The following is a 19,311-nucleotide window of genomic DNA, read 5'->3' as shown; positions in this document are numbered from 1 at the left end:
CAAGGTCATCAGGGAACAGATCCTATGACTGCTTAAGGGATGGGAGATTGATTCCTGATACCAATTTTGACTCATAAATTGTAACCAGAATAATTAGGACTGTGTTTACAGACTTGGGAACAGGCAGCAAAAGCCTCTGGTAACTTATTTCAGATGGATCAAGTTAAATTTTTATCTTAAATCTGAGCTTTGATTTGAAACAAAGGTATTAACTAGTTTTTTTGAGATGGTAGTTCCTTTACCTTGCAACTTCCTGTTATTCTATTGTTAAGTTTCCAGAGAATTCTCTTTATAATACATTCACATAGAAATCAGTCTACCTGCCTGCTTTCTGAGAGACTGAATTTGATGCTGTAGTTTATTTTAATCAGAGGCAGGGAAATACTATTATTTTTTGACTATTAAGAATTGTAGTAAGCAATTTAGACATAGAATATTTGTTTGGCAGCTTTTGGAAAGCTATTAAACTGGCAGCCCCAACTCCTATTAGAACGATGTATGTACCTCTGTGCTCTGAGTGTAGTGCTCTGTTTATGGGAAATGAGTGGCCACTAACTAGGAGTTGACCCACTTATTTGAAAACATTTTTTTTCAAAATAGAACTTATATGAATAAGTTATATTCATATAACTTATATGAATAGAACATGATACCTTAAAATTCGTCATTATTGTATGGTGAATTTTTTAATTCATTTGTATTAATAAATTTTTCCCATAGAGACCATCTGATACAAGTTTGAGTCTCAGATGTTTTAATCTTTATCAAATTTAATCTTTATTTAATCTTTATTTTTAGTCCAACACAAGTTCTTCTTTCTATAGCCTACAATTTGCCTTTTATTAATAGGTGTGCTTATGTTAACACTTTTCTGATATTCAAGCATGATTGACTTTTATTTTTTTCATTTGTGAATGGTATTTATAAGAGTTAGTGCAAGACTTAGTATTCTGAGTTGATCAATTATCCTATTATCTTGCTTTATTCTTTTCAAAGTTTTGACTAAATTGGGCATGATATTAAATGCCTTTCACTTTATCACATAAAAATAATGCTTTCTTAGACCAATTTTAAGTTGATAATGTTTTCATAATTAATGACTTTTTAGATTATAATTGTTTATTTTTTAGTTCATTAGTGGCTAGTATGGTATATTTCTTCCATTTAAAGCAAGCCTTTAGGAAAATAACAGTTCTGTTCTCTCTTCTTTTTTTGTGTGTGTTTGACTATAAATATCAGAGTCATAAATTATGACTACAAAAATAAGTAATGGAAACATCTCTTTTGCTATTAATTGCCACTTACTCTTCTGTGACTTTTTTTTCTTGTTTGATATTAATAAGTCAGTCAGGCTCTATTTCAGTTCAAGTGCTATCTAGAAATCACCAGGACTCCTGGAGCCTGTTCACACCCACATGGCTGTCTGGAAACCAGACTGAAGAGAACAGTGATACTGGGAAGGGGTCCTAAGAGGGATTCTGAGTGGATTAGCTACTTATTGGGGTATTGGAACCAGTGGTTTTCATCTATACTTTGACCATGAATGTACACTTGCTTCTTGGTTCAAGGAAGACGTTTGCCAGAGTACGTTGTCAACCAGTAGACCAAGGATTTTCTCATGTGATGACAGCCTTCAATACCTCTGGGAGTCCCTAATGCCATTTCAGAAGAATGAACCTGAAGTTCCCTTAGAAGTTTCAGCCACTGGAAGTTTCTAGTGAATTTGAAACTATATTGAGCAGGTGACAGACCCACATCAACAGCCCTTTCCTCTTGTAAGCTCAATGCCTTGCTTCAGTCCTTTCTCTGACCACCTTTTTCTTTCTTTTGTCTTTCTTCCATTTTCATTGCTTTTCTTTCTTTGCTTTATTTATCACCCTGGAATCTTACCGTATCAGTTTCCTGTTTTCTTCCCATATTCCTTCTCATTATTATTGTTCAGGGTATTTATCTGGTCCTCTTTCTTCTTCAGTTACACATTTCTAGGCTGTACTGCATTGATCATTGTTTTTGTTTCCTTTGGGTTGAATCCATGCACTAGATATTATACTTTGTCCCAAACTTCTTAATGAACTGTTGTATACCTATCATTATTAACTCCTTTCTATTCCCACCCCCATAAAGCTTTTGTAGAAATGTAAAACCGGATAAGCAGTGGATTTCCAAATATTACATCGGTTTGTTCAAAACACTCTAGATGTGAGAATAAGTTCTAACATTCACTAGGATTGGCAAGTCACCTGAATTATTTTGTAAAATGGAGATAATGATAAAATGAGATAATATAACTGAAAGCATTTCATGGTACAAAAGTTAGTTATTGTTACTGAGAATTATTATTCAAGAGAATTACCATTTAATATCATGGGACATTTTAAAATTTGTATTTTACTTTTTATGTTGAAGTAATTTCGTGCATAACAATTTGCAAAAGATAGTACAAAGAATTCTCGTTTGACCCTTTCTAAATGTTAGGATCTTAAATTTATCAAAACCAGGAAGTTAACTTTGGTATAACACTATTAACTAATCTATAGATGGTATTTAAATTTCATCAGTTGTACCACTAATGTCCTTTCTCTGGACCTGGATATAAACAGGAATCACATATATGCTCAGTTGTAATGCATTTTAGTCTCCTCCAGTTCTTCAATTTTTCTTTGTCTTACATGAATTGACAAAGAATAGTGACCAGTTGTTTTGGAAAATGTCTCTTGATTTGAGTTTTCTGATGGTTAAATTCAGGTTATGCATTTTTGGCAAAAGTACCATAGAATGATGCTATACCTTTCTCAGCTCATCATATCAGGAAACAAATGATGTCAAGATGTCTAATTACTAATGATGTTAACTTCAATTCCTAAGTTAAGTCTGACAAGTTTCTCCACTGTTAAGTTGCTAGTATCCTTTTTGTAATTCGTAAGCATGGTGTGGGGGGATACTTTGAGACTAAATGACCAGTTTTTTCATCATACTTTCAATCACACATTTTACCAATCATTGATGATTGATATCAATATTGATATCAATTTATATCAATCATTGATGATTCCTGCTTGAAACAGTTGTCATTGATGGGGCACCTGGGTGGCTCAGGCAGTTGAGCATCCAACTTTGGTTCAGGTCATGATCTTACATTTTGAGAGTTTGGGCCCTGCGTTGGACTCTGTGCTGACAGCTCTGAACCTGGAGTCTGCTTCAGATTCTGTGTCTCCCTCTCTCTCTGCCCTTCCCTTGCTCACACTCTGTGTCTCTCTCAAAAATAAATAAACATAAAAAAAAGAAACAGTTGTCATTGAGATGTTTGCCCAATGATTTTTTTTAATTTCCTCACTCCTACATTAAATTCTTCTGTAAGGAAGAGCTTTCCTTTCTCCTTCACTTATTTACTTATTCAATTATTTATTTATATCAGTATGGACACATGGATTTTTCTTTTATTCTATGAGTTATAATCCATTATAACTGGTATTTATTTTGTTGTCCACATTTGGCCATTTGACCAATTTTCAAGTTGGATTTTGTGTCTTTTCTTCATATTACCATCTTCACACTTCTCATTTTCTCCAGGTGCTCTTATACTCTCAGATGCTCCAGGTGAATCTTATACTTTTTCTGATCCAGCCCTTGAATCAGACATTCAAGGAGCCCAGATGTCTTTTATTGAAGAATGGTATTTAGAAACCAAGATCTAGGTGTTAGATATGCTCAATCACAAATCCTTCAATTACACATAAAGCACTTTCAGAATTACTAGCCCATATCTCTGTGAAAAACAAATTTCCTAACTAAAGTGCACTACTTGTGTACAACTGTTTTTCTTTTGCCTTGGAAGATAGACTTGAAACACTGTGGTCTACAAGGAAAACTCTGGAGATGTCCTCTTTATCTGAATATTTGAGTAAGTAAGCAAGTAATCTACTAGCCAAGGTGTTTTCTTTACTAGACTAATTTTGATACCTTCTTTGTTACCAACGTGAGAAAGAAGCATCATATTTCTAATAGGTTTTCTGGCTATTATAGAATTTGGGCAAGAATGCTGCCCACAATTAGGAAAACGTAAAATCCCATGGAAACTGCATGTCATTATATTTGAAAATTTTAACTTTTTGAGTTTTTGCTAGAATTTGGTCAGGAACTAGTGTAAATGGCTGCTATTTATGGCATCATTTCAGCCTCTTAAATTAACCCTCACAGTTATTGTTCTAGTTCTTTTGCAATTTCCCCAGCTCCACATTCCCTGATTCTTTTTCTTTAAGTCTACCCTGAAAATTGAATCAGCCTCAGGTTGTGCAGGTGAAGATGATGTACAATTTTATAACCCTACTCCCTATTTCTAACATTACTGAAAATACTGTATCGTTCCTGGCCAATTCTGCATAAGAGACATTCAAAAGACAAGGAGGACTTTTTTCTATTGCACATACCTGTTGTCATTATAGGTATGTACCACAGCTTGCATCTGATAGAAAAACAAAAACAATAAAACAAAACCCCAAACAAACAAACAAACAAGGAAAAAAACCCAGAAGTCCAGGGCATTTTTTTTTGTCATTGTGTTTAGCCAATGTTAAATGGCTGAGACAGCACTGAATTCCGGTTAATCCCTAATATTCAGGCTTCCTCCCTGCCTTTTCCCACCCTTGTTTACATCTAGTTAACTTTAGATGCAATTAACAACACATTAATGTTCTTTACCTAAAACTTTTATCATATGCACTTTGAATTCTCTCCCCTCTTTGGGAAACTGAATATTACAGTAGCTCAGAGTATGTAGACTCTGGATTGCTCACTCAGGTTCTGATCCTGCTCTACCAGCTCTGTGGTTCTTGGTCGAGCTACTTAATCTCAGTTGGTAGTAGTTTTCTGGAAAATGAAAACCAAAATAGAACTCCTTTATGTGGTTGTTGTAAAGTTTAAATGAGCTAATAGATAGTGGTGCTTAGAAACATCCCTGGCACATAGTAATCATTCACTAAATGTTATTGCTGTTGTGGTGGTTATTACCTGTGTACCATGGCTCCCTTGTGGTCTCTGCATCATACTGAATTTTCTAGACCACTAGATATGTGGGCAGTTAAGATGTATATGCACGGTAAGGAATAGGAAGTTATTCCTCCATTGGAAGGAGTCAGTCCCTCAGGGGAGGATGAAGTTGAAAGGAGATGGCAATTAAAAAGTAAACAATACATGGGGTGCCTGGGTGGCTCAGTTGGTTAAGCATCCGACTTTAACTCAGGTCATGATCTTGTGATTCCTGAGTTTGAGCCCTATGTTACTCTCTGTGCTGACAGCTCAGAGCCTGGGGCCTGCCTCAGATTCTGTGTCTCCCTTTCTCTCTGCCCCTCCTCTGCTCATGCTCATGTTCTGTCTCTCTCTCTCTCTCTCTCCCAAAAATAAATAAACATTAAAAAAAGTAATACAAAATACCATGTGATTTCACTCATTTGTGGAATTTAAGAAACAAATGATCAAAGGACAGGGAGGGAGAGAGAGAGAGAGGGAGGGAGGGAGGGAGGGGGGAGGGAGAGAGAGAGGGAGGGAGGGAGGGGGGGAGGGAGGGAGAGAGAGAGAGAGAGAGAGAGAGAGAGAGAGAGAGAGAGAGAGAGAGAGAAACCAAGAAACAGACTCATAACTATAGAGAGAAAACTGATGGTTACCAGAGGGGAAGTGGGCAGAATAGGTGATGGAGATCAGGGAGTGCACTTGTTGTGATGAGTACTGGGTGTTGTAAAGAATTGTTGAATCACTGTATTGTACATCTGAAACTAATATAACACCTTATTAAGTCTACTGGAATGAAAATAGAAAATTTAAAAAGTAAACAATACAACATTACTATGTACTTTTTACTCTCCTAAATCTTCTCTATTGATTTAAGTCTCTCCCATAAGAAATAAAATCATAGAAAACAGCCCTTTTTTGAATTTTTTTTTCTTATAATAAGATAAAATTTCATGAGAAACTCCAAGATAAGGAGAAACCTAAGCCAAAAATAGACTCTCCAACCTGACAAGCCATTTTGTCTTTCTGAAAGATGAGATCTGTAAACTGCAGGGTATCACAGTCTCTTTCTCTGCTTTGTTTCTGGTTTTCAGTGAAGAAGGAAGGGAGCTGGAAGGGATGGGGTTGGTAGGGAATGCTAAAAAGAGGAGGAGTGTCCCAAATCAAGTAGTAGTTGAGTCCAGAAAAAAATTGTTATTAATTTAGAATTATCAGATATGAGGACAGAGTGACTTCTATTAGAATGTCTATTTTTAATAGTGTGTCTGGATTTAGCACCCTATAATATGATGGGTGTTGCCAGCACTTCTGATGTTCCGATAGAGGTGTGATAGTGACTCAGTGCTCGGGTTTCTCTCCTTAGCTGTAATTTATGAATGTCAGCATGATTTATCTGGGATGGAGAAAGACAATTTTAATGTTTTGATAGTACTGCTTATTTCATATATGTTTGCATCTCATTTTGATTTGGTATCTTCAAAAGCCCGGGGACTGTATGAAGTAGTTACACTACTGTTACTCTCGTGAGATTTTGATCTTTTATTTTAAGTAGCATAGTGAACTCTTTCTGTCAGTGAATGCATTTTCCACTATTAGTCACACTTGGTGGTTACAAGGTTCTGTTTTCTTTTGTACAAATGCCAACATTTTTGTAGCTTATTGACTGATGGAGGGTGCATGTTGAAAGCTACTGAGAACCATGAAAAGGAAGAGACTACAGGTGTTTATTTACTGAGGGTTAATAAGAGACTCATTGACATGGTATTCTCATCCTTTGTCTGCAGGGATCTAGGAGAGTTTTTGGTTGCATGTGGCTTTGTGGCTTAGCATTTGTAACACAGGAACAGCTTGTGAGTATCACCATGTGACAGGGCCATCAAGCAGCAGAAATAGGTCCATCACAACCACTGTTGACTTGTGCATGGGAATCCTTGGTATGGTGGGAATGTTTATTTATTTACTTTTCATAAACTAAAGTAAAGAACTGCTTCCTTGAAGAAGTCTATTTCCCCTCTGGCTTTTGAGAAGATTATAATCTTTTGCATGATTTATTGATCACCTTTTGACCATAAGTGTATGTCATGTCATATTGGACAGGTTTCAAGTTCAACAACATATAAATAAAAATGGCCATGCAACAATGTGAAGACAAGCATACTTAAGCTCCAGAGTATGTTCAGTTGTAATGATAAAAAAGCACAGCCTTAGGTCTTCCATGGTTCATCACATTTTCATGTGGGTTTTGCAGATTCCTGGCTACAGACATTAGGACCCGTATTTTGGTCACAAGTTGAAAACCTTTGGGAAATTGATATTACCCAGTGTCTGTGGTGAAAGTTTATCCTTTCTGGGAAAAGTTCTACCTACAAAATAGAGAGGGATGAGAAGAGATTTATGGATAGACAAAGAAGGAATTAAGTCATTTTCTAAAGTTTGTAAGTGGACAAGGAAGGAAGAAAGTCATCTCGAGCAGTGAGAAACCCAGGTGCAAAGAAACAATGCAGTGATGAGAATATCAGGAGACATTTGGTAAATGTCCAGGAGTCTAGGATGAATTTGGACACTGCTGATAATGGAGGAAAGGAGTAAAGAACTATGAAAGGGTTAACATGACTAAACTGGGTGATTAATTAATGGAAGGAGGGTGAGAGAGAAGGAGATGGGAAAGACCCGAACCAGCTGAGCTTATTAGTCACGGATGTTAGTGACCACATCTCACTCTGCCACATCCATTTCTGAATAGCCCAATTGGGGTATTAAATCATGTGCTTTTGTGAAGCCTAAAAATAGTTTCATGCCTCAAATCTGTCAGTCCTATGAGCAACTTTGGGAAAATAAGTTCTGTGTGTATTAAATTCTGGAAAAGAACATTTACTTCTCAGAGATTTTATAAAGACTAGTTGGAGGAGAGAAGTCACTTTGTAATAACTATATAAATGCAAAATGTATCGTTACTCTGTTGCCCACTACCACTAATGGTCAACATTAAACATGTGTGTTTGCAAAAGCAGTTCCTCTGTGCTAAATTAAGAAATGCAGCACCTTGTCCTTAATTTTTTAGTGATACTGTTGTAGCAGTCTCTGGACACATTGTGGCTTTGCCATGCACTTGGGTCTCCCTCCAGCATTCCAGTCCCTTTTCCATCTTTTTAATTTCTGGTCTAAACAAGAAGTAGTTATGGCTGAGTTCCTTTTTATCTTAAGTTGGTTAATGGAAAGTGTGCAGTCCTTTTATCCAAGTAAAATAAATGCATAAGCCATGAGGCAAGCTGATAGTTTATTTTCTTTGGTGACAGGAGCAAGGAGATTTTTGTGAGGAAACAAAATACTTGTTTGCAAAGAATCAGTGTTAATGTGTCAAAGGTGACTAACATTTTGAATCTCATCCAGACACCTACTACAGGGGAACTAAGGACACAGTAAAATAATGGCCATCTTGATTGAATACCTGGCTTGGCTTTCCAGACTAGATTTCCATGTTGCTTGTACAGGTCTGGACCAAGTCTCACTAAAATTTTGTAGACAAAACCTTGCTCCTTTAACCCAACACTAGACAGAAAATAGCCAAGTGCTGTTATTTTTTTCTATGACCTGCTTGCATTGGTATTCTGAATTTTTCAGGGTTACTAATGGGAAAAGGAAGAACACTGTAGAGCACAGAGGCTCTGTGTCCTGTTTCTGAACTGAGCCTCATGCTGAACTGCCTTTAGAGAGTGAGATTCTACTTCCCTAAGAGGGGAAATCCATTGGCTAGGGCATAACAGAGTGAAGAGAGCAAAGAGAGTCTTTCTCCTGTAAAGCCCGGAGAAAAATTAGAATCTTTGGAAAGAGGGCCCTGGAATTTATATTCTAATTTCTCACGTGAGTCTTGTGTACGTGAAAGTTTTAAAGTATTTACTAAAATATCTGCACCCTACCAGGGTCATTTTATGAAAAAAAATGCATATATGTACAACTAAAAACTGCTTATCTACATTCTAAGGAAATGAAAGGTACTTCTAAGAGGTCATGTGGCTTTATGTGGGAGGCCAACACCTGGAAGATCAGAAAGCCTTTATCAGTCTTTCATTCCTCTTTCCTCCTCCCTGCGGTGATTACTCAAGTTCAAATATGTGAAACCATGAAAAGTGAAGGCACATTCTCAAGGGGTCCAGTTGAAGAGAGCTCCCACTTGGCTTACACCCTTGACTGGACCTAGGATTGGTCCTTCCCTTGCATCAGCTACTACAACCATCTTGCATTATCACCACTTAAAGGAAGGTTCCGTTAAACAACAAAGTGCAAACCAAAATAAGACAAAGAAACCTGTGCCTTGCATATTGTTGCTGAAGGAGAAGGGTGGATAGTGATTGACTCAGCTCTGTGCTGTTCCGCATGGTAGCCACAGCTATTGAGCATTTGCCCTGGAGCCAGTACAACTGAGGAACTGAGTTTTTAATTTGTTTCTAATTTTAACTTGATTAACTTATATTTGAGTTTAAAAACACATTTTTTTGGGGTCCCTGGGTGACTCAGTGTGTTAAGCATCTGAGTTTGGCTCAGGTCATGATCTCACAGTTCACGAGTTCAAGCCCCGTGTCATGCTCTGTGCTGACAGCTCAGAGCCTGGAGCCTGCTTCGGATTCTGTGTCTCCCCCCCCCCCCCCGCCCCTCCCCTGCTCATACTCTGTCTCTCTGTCTCTCTGTCTCTTAAAAATAAATAAACATTAAAAAAAATTTTTTTAAACACATTTTTTTTTCAATTGTTGCAAACAGTTTAAGTATTTTTTGGAATAACTAGGTTTCTGGAAATCTGCTTTTTAAACTATGAGTTTTAAATTTCATTCCTAATAACAATCAAGTATTTCTGATACAAATTTAGCCTCCAAATGGAGATGTGCTGTAAGCATAAAATATACACTGTATTTTTAAGACTTAGTAAAAGAATGTAAAATATCTCACTAATATTTTTAATATTGTTTGCATGTTAAAATGATACATTTTTGGATACATTGGGTTTAAGTACATTATTAAAATTAATGTCACCTGTTTCTTTTTACTTTTTTAATTGTAGGTAGTAGAAAATTTTATACATGACTTTCATTATAGTTCTGTGAGACAGCACTGATTCAGATGTTTCAGACAGCCCCATATTTCCATAATATTGAATACTTAGAAGTCTGGGTTCCATAATATTCATTTTAATGTCATGGCTCCAATAGAGAATAAACATATATTAGGTGATGACAATAAATAATTTTATGTCCTTAGAAAACAGTTGGAGGACTCCTGGGTGGCTCAGTCGGTTAAGTGTCTGACTTCAGCTCAGATCATGATCTTGCAGCTTATGGGTTTGAACCGTGTGTTGGGCTCTGTGCTGACAGCTCAGAGCCTGGAGCCTGCTTCGGATTCTGTGTATGTGTCTCTCTCTCTGCCTCTCCCCTGCTCACACTCTGTCTCTCTCTCTCAAAAATAAATAAACATTACAAAAATAAAAAAAAAGAAAATAGTTGGACTGCTCTATTACTAAGAATACAGATTATTAACCCAGCGGGAGCTAGTGCCAACCTAATAGGTGTCAAATCATTAAAACAACTAAGAATATTTAGAGTGAGGATGGAATACATGTTTACCAAGATCTTTTTCTTATTCCAGATTTCCTTCCCACAACTTTTGAAGAAATTTATCTTAGTTGAGATTAGCTAGGCAAAATATACTGTTTCAATTATATCACATGACACATATAAATCTAGCAATAAATATTTATGAATCGTCAGTTCAGATGTGGAATGCTCAGGTCCTCAGAGAGGAATATAGGAGCCTATAAGACTTCATTCTTGCCCATGTGAAACTTAGAAATCTGGTATAGTAGGTAAGAAACATATTTTAAAATTTGGAAATATAGGGGCGCCTGGGCAGCTCAGTCAGTTTAAGTGTCAGACTCTGTTTCAGCTCAGGTAATGATCTGGCCAGTTTGTGAATTCGAGCCCTGCATCAGACTCCATGCTGACCATGCAGAGCCAGTTTGGGATTGTCTCTCTCTCTCCCTCTTTGCCCCTCCTCTGCTTGTGCTCTTTCTCTCTCTCAAAATAAATACATAAACTTAAAAAAATTGAAGATTTGGGGCTCCTGGGTGGCTCAGTCAGTTAAGTGTCCAGCTCTTGGTTGCAGCCTAGGTCATGATGTCAAGGTTTGTGAGATCAAGCCCCGCATCAGGTTCTGTGCTGACAGTGTGAAGCCTGCTTGGGATTCTCTCTCTCTCTCTCTCTCTCTCTCTCCCTCCCTCCCTCCCTCCCTCTCTCTCTGCCCCTCCCCTGCTCACTCACTCTGTCTCAAAAATAAATAAACATTAAAAAAAATGAAGATATAAAAGGACATACATAATGGAGGATTAAAATGTAGACTCTAATTGTTTGGAAATTTGGGGGCAAAACCAAACAAATGTGAACTGAGGTTTTGTAAAGTGAAGGCTGTATAGTGAAGATGGGTCTTGATCTAGGATGGTCAGATTTGCATGGCCCTGGGGGAGGGAGCTCCCAGAGATTTGCACATTGACACACGGGGCTTACTTTTGGGTCACTGATCACTTCCCTAAAGCTGTTTACTTGCCTTCCTACCTGAATGTGAACTTTTTGAGGACAATGATTCTATTTCATCTTCTTCATTCCAAAGCCTTTGGTGCCTGGTGTGTGGTGGGTATTCAGTTATATTTATGGATTTCATCAATATCTGAATGAGTAAGTGAGAGCATTCTCATCAGAATAAAGAGAATAACCCAGGAAACAGTAATGGGCATGAGCATTATGAGATGTGGGTTACAGAAGACCTTTTATCATTTTACTTTCTGATCTAAAAAAATAGAAGTGTTTCCTAACTTTTTCTGAGGGTTGTTGGAGATCTTCACACATGAAGAGAAAGGACCTTATAAACTATAATGTACTATTAAATCCCAGACTTCACTATTATTCACCCAGGGACAGGTTCTTCTTCATCTTTGTAGTTGTCACCTTGTATAGAAATGGATATTCAATAACTGGTTGTTTAATAAAAGAGTCAAAGAATGAATGTCTTGCCACTTTCTTTATTTCTGTTTTCCACCTGCTTGAAAATGCAGGTAGCCTTCTTGTTAGAAAAGTGTCTAAATTCTGGTTAAACTTTGAAGAGAAGCTTGGCATCTTTGCTTATGAATCAATTTCATGTATGTGAGTCCATGAATTTTTTCATATCTCTTTTGTCTTTTCAGTACAATTAAAAAAAACTTTTTTTTTTAAATTTTTTAAAAAAAATTTTTTTTTCAACGTTTATTTATTTTTTGGGACAGAGAGAGACAGAGCATGAACGGGGGAGGGGCAGAGAGAGAGGGAGACACAGAATCGGAAACAGGCTCCAGGCTCCGAGCCATCAGCCCAGAGCCCGACGCGGGGCTCGACGCGGGGCTCGACGCGGGGCTCGACGCGGGGCTCGAACTCACGGACCGCAAGATCGTGACCTGGCTGAAGTCGGACGCTTAACCGACTGCGCCACCCAGGTGCCCCTAAAAAAAACTTTTAAAATGTATTCTTTGGCCATTAGAATTGATTCAGATTTTTGAAGTTTCCAGGTATATGGCCTCAGGATTGAGTTTTCCACTCAATATATAGAAATATATTGAGATATAGAAAGCATATCTCAGTTAAAATATACCTTCACTTTGCTCATGTGATTCCTCCTATGTAAGGCAGTTAGGGAAGACATGAAATATCTTTCCTAAAATCCTGATTCAGATACACCCAACAACAATAATTTGGGGGCAACAAGGTCAAGATTATTATTAAAGAAAATACCGCATTAAAAATGCTAACTTCAAAAAAAGTATTTCCAACTTAAGAGAGATATGGGCAGAATTGAGTGGTTTATTCTGAAGGTTGCAGGAGTGGTCTTCCATTCTTAAATTACAACTCTCGAAGAGTATTTCTCTGTGATGTATGCTTTCCATATCTTACAACTGCATTTGTCAATTTTATGTCAATAAAACGGGTAAAAAAAAAAAAAAAGAATGTTTCTCTTCCTGACTCATAAGCATTTGACCTAAGGCTAAAAAGGCTCAGAAATGTTTTGCCACCACCAGCCGAAATAGAAGCACAATGCAGATCCTATAGATAAAACTCCAACATCCTGTCTCCAAGCTCTGAGCATTCATTTCTCATAATATTCCTTCCTTCCATTCTCATTACTGTCACCCTTCCCCAGGCCCTCCACCTTCTGACACCTGGATTATTGCTGTTTTGTACAACCATTTAATTTATCTGCCTTTAGCTTTTGCTGGAATTAAATCCATCTTTCATATTGGTGCCAGTTCAGTAAACCACTGCTTTCTTCCTATCTTTCCTCTCTCCCCAAGTCTACACTGGCTACACTTCTTGCTGGGGCTTTCCAATCATAAATGACCCAGTCAACCTTCTTTCTCTGTGTCTTTCCACTGTCCTCCTCCCACACCCCAGTATTACTCCCTTTTCCAGTCCTTTCCCTGCCTGGAATTCCCTCCTCCCTCCTTGTGTGAGTCTGGTCAGCCCTGGGTCCTGTCCTGTCCTTCCATGAAACCTTTCCTCCAGTCTGTCCCTGCAAGGAGTGATCCCTCCATTGTGTTAGGTTTTAGAGAATTCTAGCTATACACTTGATTGCATCATTTATCAGATTCTGCTTCCTAGTATTAGTTTTTATCTGTGTGTTTTAACTGGATATTGCTTAATTGGATTAGAAAAACAAAGTATAAAAGGAATATCTAGATTATAAAAAAGACACATGCACACATTTAAAAACATATGGAATGTGTTATAGAGGACCTATTTATCAGTATATTAAATACAGAAACAGTTTCTAGCACTGAAAGTTGAAGCAGGACCTGAAGAAAACTTTCTCTTTGAGAAACTCTTTCTTTATCCAGGTATTTAGAAAGGCTCATCTACTCTTACCTGGTGGCATGTTTATTCTTAAAGCATAATAAAAATGTGCTTCAAGATCTGCAACTGTAATGCTGCTGAGTTTCCTTTTGCTTTTTCATGATACTTTTTCTGGTTTGAAAATGTTAAAGGATATTTACTTTGAACCCTGAGGCTTTTCATGTAATTTTTAATTACGTATATGTATATTTACATTTATAATATGTAATAAATACATTTACAATTATATATTTATAAATTAAATACGATACATTAAAAATGCTACTTTTGTACTATGGGCTGTTGTAATTGTGCCTTTTACTGAGAAACCCCTGCTCCTAATAGATATCATACTCTAATAGCACAAACGTAGAATGGTGACAAGATGTGTCTCCATATTTATGGCCCTTGATCTTTACTATCCAGAAATATTTTTCAAAGATCAAACCACAGCACACTTGGCTCTTGGCACTAGAAAACTTGGGCTTTGATGGTGATCAAGTATTGCATGTGATGTGGCGGCTCTTAAAAGGGACTCTTCAACAATGTGATGGGGATATACACTGCTCTTTTGTTTCAGAGAAATACTTTGCCAAGATTAAAAAAAAAGACTTATAAGAGTAGGACTTTCCTCCTTTGGATTTTTGACTGGATACTTATCTTTATGAAAAAGTGCCATGGAATGTCTCATTTCATGTCGAAGCTGGCACTAGGACCCTGAAGAAATGTCTGCCATCAGGGCAATGAACAGACAAAATGTCACACCTTCACACAATTCAGAATATTTTTTCTCTCTTACTGTCTCTTCCGCCTCATCTCTTTTCTTCTCTCTGTATTTCTCTCTCTCTCCCTCCCCCCCTCCTCCTTCCCCCTCAACCCCTCCTCCCCATTTCCTTGCAGGTTCTCCACCTGCTTCCCCTTATATCTTCAGGCTCATTTTTCTTCTGCTGCTCACCCCACCCTGCTTTTCCTTGTGTGCCCATCTCTTTCTCTAAGACTTGGAAGTCTCTAAGACTTCCAAGACAAGATATCCTCACTGTATCTTTCCTGTCTTTCCCCTGAGTCTGTATTCTCTCTCCTGGTTTTTTCCTCTGGAAGGCAAATCCGTGTCTGTGGTCTGGTAAATTGTTGGTTGCGTAGGATCATGTATGGTGTAAGCTTGTCTTGTTTGTCCTTTCTACTATTAGTCTGTTTCTTCCAGATGAGCTCTTAGAGTGTGGTAATTTATTTAATTTATTTAAATAAAATAGTTGAACAGCCACCCACAAAATACAATGAATCCTTTTTTAAAGATGAAAATTGCTTCAGGATAGATGTTGACCATTCCTGTAATTTAAAAGGCTATTTTGCAAAATATTTAAAAATAACTACAAAAATTGTGTTTACAACAGCTGAGGCAGAGACTAGGAACTCTGATTAAAAAGTATATATATCTGTCTTATGTGTATCTTCGTGTAATTAGAATTCATTAAAATTGAAAAATGATACCTATTTTACATATAATTGAATATTTCTTTTATCATCCAGGAAAGATTTCATGCTGATGTGGTAATAAAACATGGCATGCTGAAGGCATTGGAGTTAGGTAGTTTCAAAACCCAGAGATGTATTTTCTCACAGTTCTGGAGGCTGAAAGTCTGAAATCAAGATGTCAGCAGGGCCATGGTCCCTCTGAAACCTGTAGGGAAATCATACTGTGCATCTTCCTGCTTCTGGTGGTTTGCTGGCAATCTTCCTTGGTTTGTAGCTATATCACTCCAATCTCTGTCGTCATTGTCGCCTGTGTTCTTGCTTCGTGTCTCTGTGTTCATGGCCATCCTTTCATAAGGACACATATTGGACTAGGGGCCACCCTACACCAGTGTGACCTCATCTTAACTAATTATATATACAATAACTATATTTCCAAATAAAGTCATATTCCTAGGCAGTGGGGGTTAGGACTTCAAAATATCCTTTTGGGGCCCTTCTAATCTCTTCTCCAGCCAGTGGCTCTTCAGCCTAGCACTGCTTTTGCCATGGCCCTCAGTGATGTTGGTGTGCAAAAGCAGATTAAGCATATGATGGCTTTTATTGAACAAGAATCCAATGAGAAAGCAGAAGAAATAGATGCAAAGGCAGAGGAAGTGTTCAACATTGAGAAAGGTTGTCTTGTGCAAACCCAAAGACTGAAGATAATGGAATACTATGAGAAAAAAGAAAATCAGATTGAGCAGGAGGAGAAAATTCAGATGTTTAATTTGATGAACCAAGCAAGACTCAAAGTCCTCAGAGCGAGAGAAGACCTTTTTACAGACCTACTACTAAATGAAGCAAAACAGAGACTCAGCAAAGTGGTAAAAGATACAACCAGGTACAAAGTGCTGCTGGATGGATTTGTCCTCCAGGGTTTGTGGCAATTGTTGGAGCCCAGAATGATGATTGTTCATTGCAGGAAACAGGATTTCCCTCTGGTAAGGGCTGCAGTGCAAAAAGCGATTCCTATGTACAAAATTGCCACCAAAAAAGATGTTGATGTCCAAATTGGTTGGAACTACCTGCCTGAGGAAATAGCTGGTGGATTGAGATCTATAATAGGGATCATAAAATATGAGCTTCCAATCCCCTAGAAAGCCGGCTGGATCTCCTAGTCCCTCAGATGATGCCAGAAGGGGACATTTATTTGGTGCAAATGCCAACAGGAAGTTTTTGGACTGAACCTTTGGGAGAGGTGGAGTTGATCCACTGCTCTCCTGCTATGATGTGGAAGTTCCTGATATTTGAAGAAACAAGATACCTGTGTGGCTCCCTCTTCACTAATAGTATGTATTTATCAGTGAATACTTTTCTGTAGCTAATGCCCGTGGTGCAATTGTTAACAATGAGAGAAAGTTTCACTTAATGTAGTCAGGAAACCTACTTCTAACTTACCTAAAAGTAGCACAGCTGTCATTTACTTCTGTAGCATGAAGGTGAGGGTATCAGATGCTGGTTACAGGAGCTTCACTAAGTTTTCTGCTTTTCCTCTGGTTTCAGTTCTCTAGCCTAGAGGGTGAAGTGTGGTGTTCTTTAATATTAAGTCTCTCTTTTTAGGCTTAAAATGCCTAGAGTGCAGGCATGCATTCCTTCCAGCAGTAGTAGCTTCGCTGTTAACCTATTTGGGCCTAGAAGTATTCCTCATCTGTAAATGTGATATAAAATAGAAGCTATGAATATGTTTTATTTGTTGAAACAAAAGATTTACATGGAAAAATGTATCTTTTTGGGACACAATTTAACCCATAATAGGCAGTCTGGGTTCTCGTCTCATTTCTCCACTAATTAACCATGTAACCTTTGGCAAATTACTTAGCCTCACTGGGCTTCAATTGTAACATGTAGATAGTTATGGTTCTATAGCATTGTGCTATCAGGATGAAATGAGATACTGCTTGGCAAAATGCCTGGCACATAGTAAGTACAAGTACATATTAGTCATTCTCCTAGTTATTGTTATTTAGGTTGTTATTTTTATTGCTATTGTAGTTGGAGATACTATAGCTTAGTACCTGACCCATTGTAGTTGCTCATTAAATGTTAAATTTCAGTCACTCAGGGCCATTATAACTTGTGTACTGTGGATGTTGAAAATGCTGTCAGAGAATACTCAACTATAGAGTGGTTGAAGTTACTATATTTTGCTAAATGTTTGCCATCTGGATGCTAAAGGATTTTTTAATTTACCATGTCTTTCATAATTGTTTGGAAATGTAGGGGAGCCCTAGGCTAATTTAGCAATGTAGGTCATGAATAATTAATTGAATTGAAGTTCAAGGAAGCTGAGTCCTGATCAGCTTTCTCAATATCTTGTCATAATTTTTTTTTAAAAAAGAAAAAGGCTATTTAATTTATATGTAACAAATACAAAGCTAAGTCTATTAGATATTATATGATAATGATGATCCATTTTTTGATCCAGAAGAAAGAGGGGCTGAGAAAGGTTAAATTATTTCCCATTGTCACAAGGAAGTGCAAATGAATTAGAGGCTAATTAAAATCAGTACTCCATCATCCAGTAATTCCACTACTGGGTGTTTACCCAGAGAAAAGAAAAACACAAATTTGAAAAGCTACATGCACCCCGATGTTTATTATAGCATTATTTACACTAACCAAGATATGGATGCAACCCAAGATGAATGCATAAAGATGTGGTATATATATACATATGTGTATGGATAGATAGATATATAGATAATGGAATATAACTCAATTATAAAAAAGAATGAGATCTTGCCATTTGGGACAATATGAATGCACCTAGAGAGTATAATGCTAAATGAATTAAGACAGTCAGAGAAACACAAATACCATGTAATTTTACTCATATGTGGAACTTAAGAAACAAAACAAATGTACAAACAAAGAAAAAAAGAGACAAACAAAAAGTCATACTCTTAAATACAGAGAACAAACGAGTGGCTGCCAAAGGGAAGGTGAGTGGGGGGAGGGGTGAAATAGATAAGGGGATTAAGAGTACACTTACCATGATGAACACAGTGTCATGTATAGAAATGTTGAATCATTACAGTAAAGCCTTGGTTTGCAAGCATAATTCGTTCCAGAAACATTCCCATAATCCAAAGCACTTGTGTATCAAAGCAAATTTCCCCATAAGAAATAATGGAAACTCAAGTGTTTTGTTCCACAACCTAAAAATATTCCTATAAAAATGATTACAATACTGTAATATAATACAAAACAATAAAGAAAATATAAAATATAAAGACAAATAAACAAATCAACCTACAGTTAATCTTTGAAAACTTTTGTGGCTGGTGTTTGGGAGACACGGGAGAGGAAAGGTGGGTTATTGTGTAGGATGACTTTCACTATCACTGACAGAATCACTGCTATCTATTGGCTCAATGGAATCTTTTTCTTTTCATGCAACTTTAACAAGGAACCTATCCAATGACCTAGAATGAAATAAAGCATTCCTTAGCTTACTCTTACATGGAAAAGCAAAAAACTGTCCATAGGTGCTTTGAAGGGACAAAAAATACACTAGTGCTAGTTGTGGGTACCTTCCAGTGTTCTGAAAAATCACTGGGATTTTTCTGCCAAACGCTACTGCCTGGGACTAAATATCTGAGCATGGAGATGATCACCCACAATCCTACATCGAGAGTAAGAGAGAGAGAGAGAGAGAGAGAGAGGGAGAGAGAGAGAAAAGAACAATTGTCTCAATTGTGATCATGTGGCATTCAGTGTCATATACTACGTGTATTGCAAGACATCACTCTTTATTTTATTTTTTAATTTATATCCAAATTAGCATATAGAACAACAGTGATTTCAGGAGTAGATTCTTTAATGCCCCTTACCCATTTAGCCTATACCCCATCCCAAAACCCCTCCAGTAACCCTGTGTTTGTTCTCCATACTTAAG

General features: G+C 37.3%; 1 protein-coding gene and 1 pseudogene across 2 annotated transcripts in view; both read left to right on the top strand.

The window, feature by feature from the left end:
* ARHGAP24 (Rho GTPase activating protein 24) overlaps positions 1 to 19,311 on the top strand; it is a 655,671-nt gene that overhangs the window by 155,761 nt on the left and 480,599 nt on the right. The gene's annotated exons all lie outside the window — the stretch shown is intronic.
* LOC122478696 lies at positions 15,862 to 17,743 on the top strand (annotated as a pseudogene).

The sequence above is a fragment of the Prionailurus bengalensis genome, chromosome B1, assembly GCF_016509475.1.
Source record: "Prionailurus bengalensis isolate Pbe53 chromosome B1, Fcat_Pben_1.1_paternal_pri, whole genome shotgun sequence".
NCBI classification, from domain to species: Eukaryota; Metazoa; Chordata; class Mammalia; order Carnivora; family Felidae; genus Prionailurus; species Prionailurus bengalensis.
This window is presented reverse-complemented; position numbering and strand designations above follow the sequence as displayed.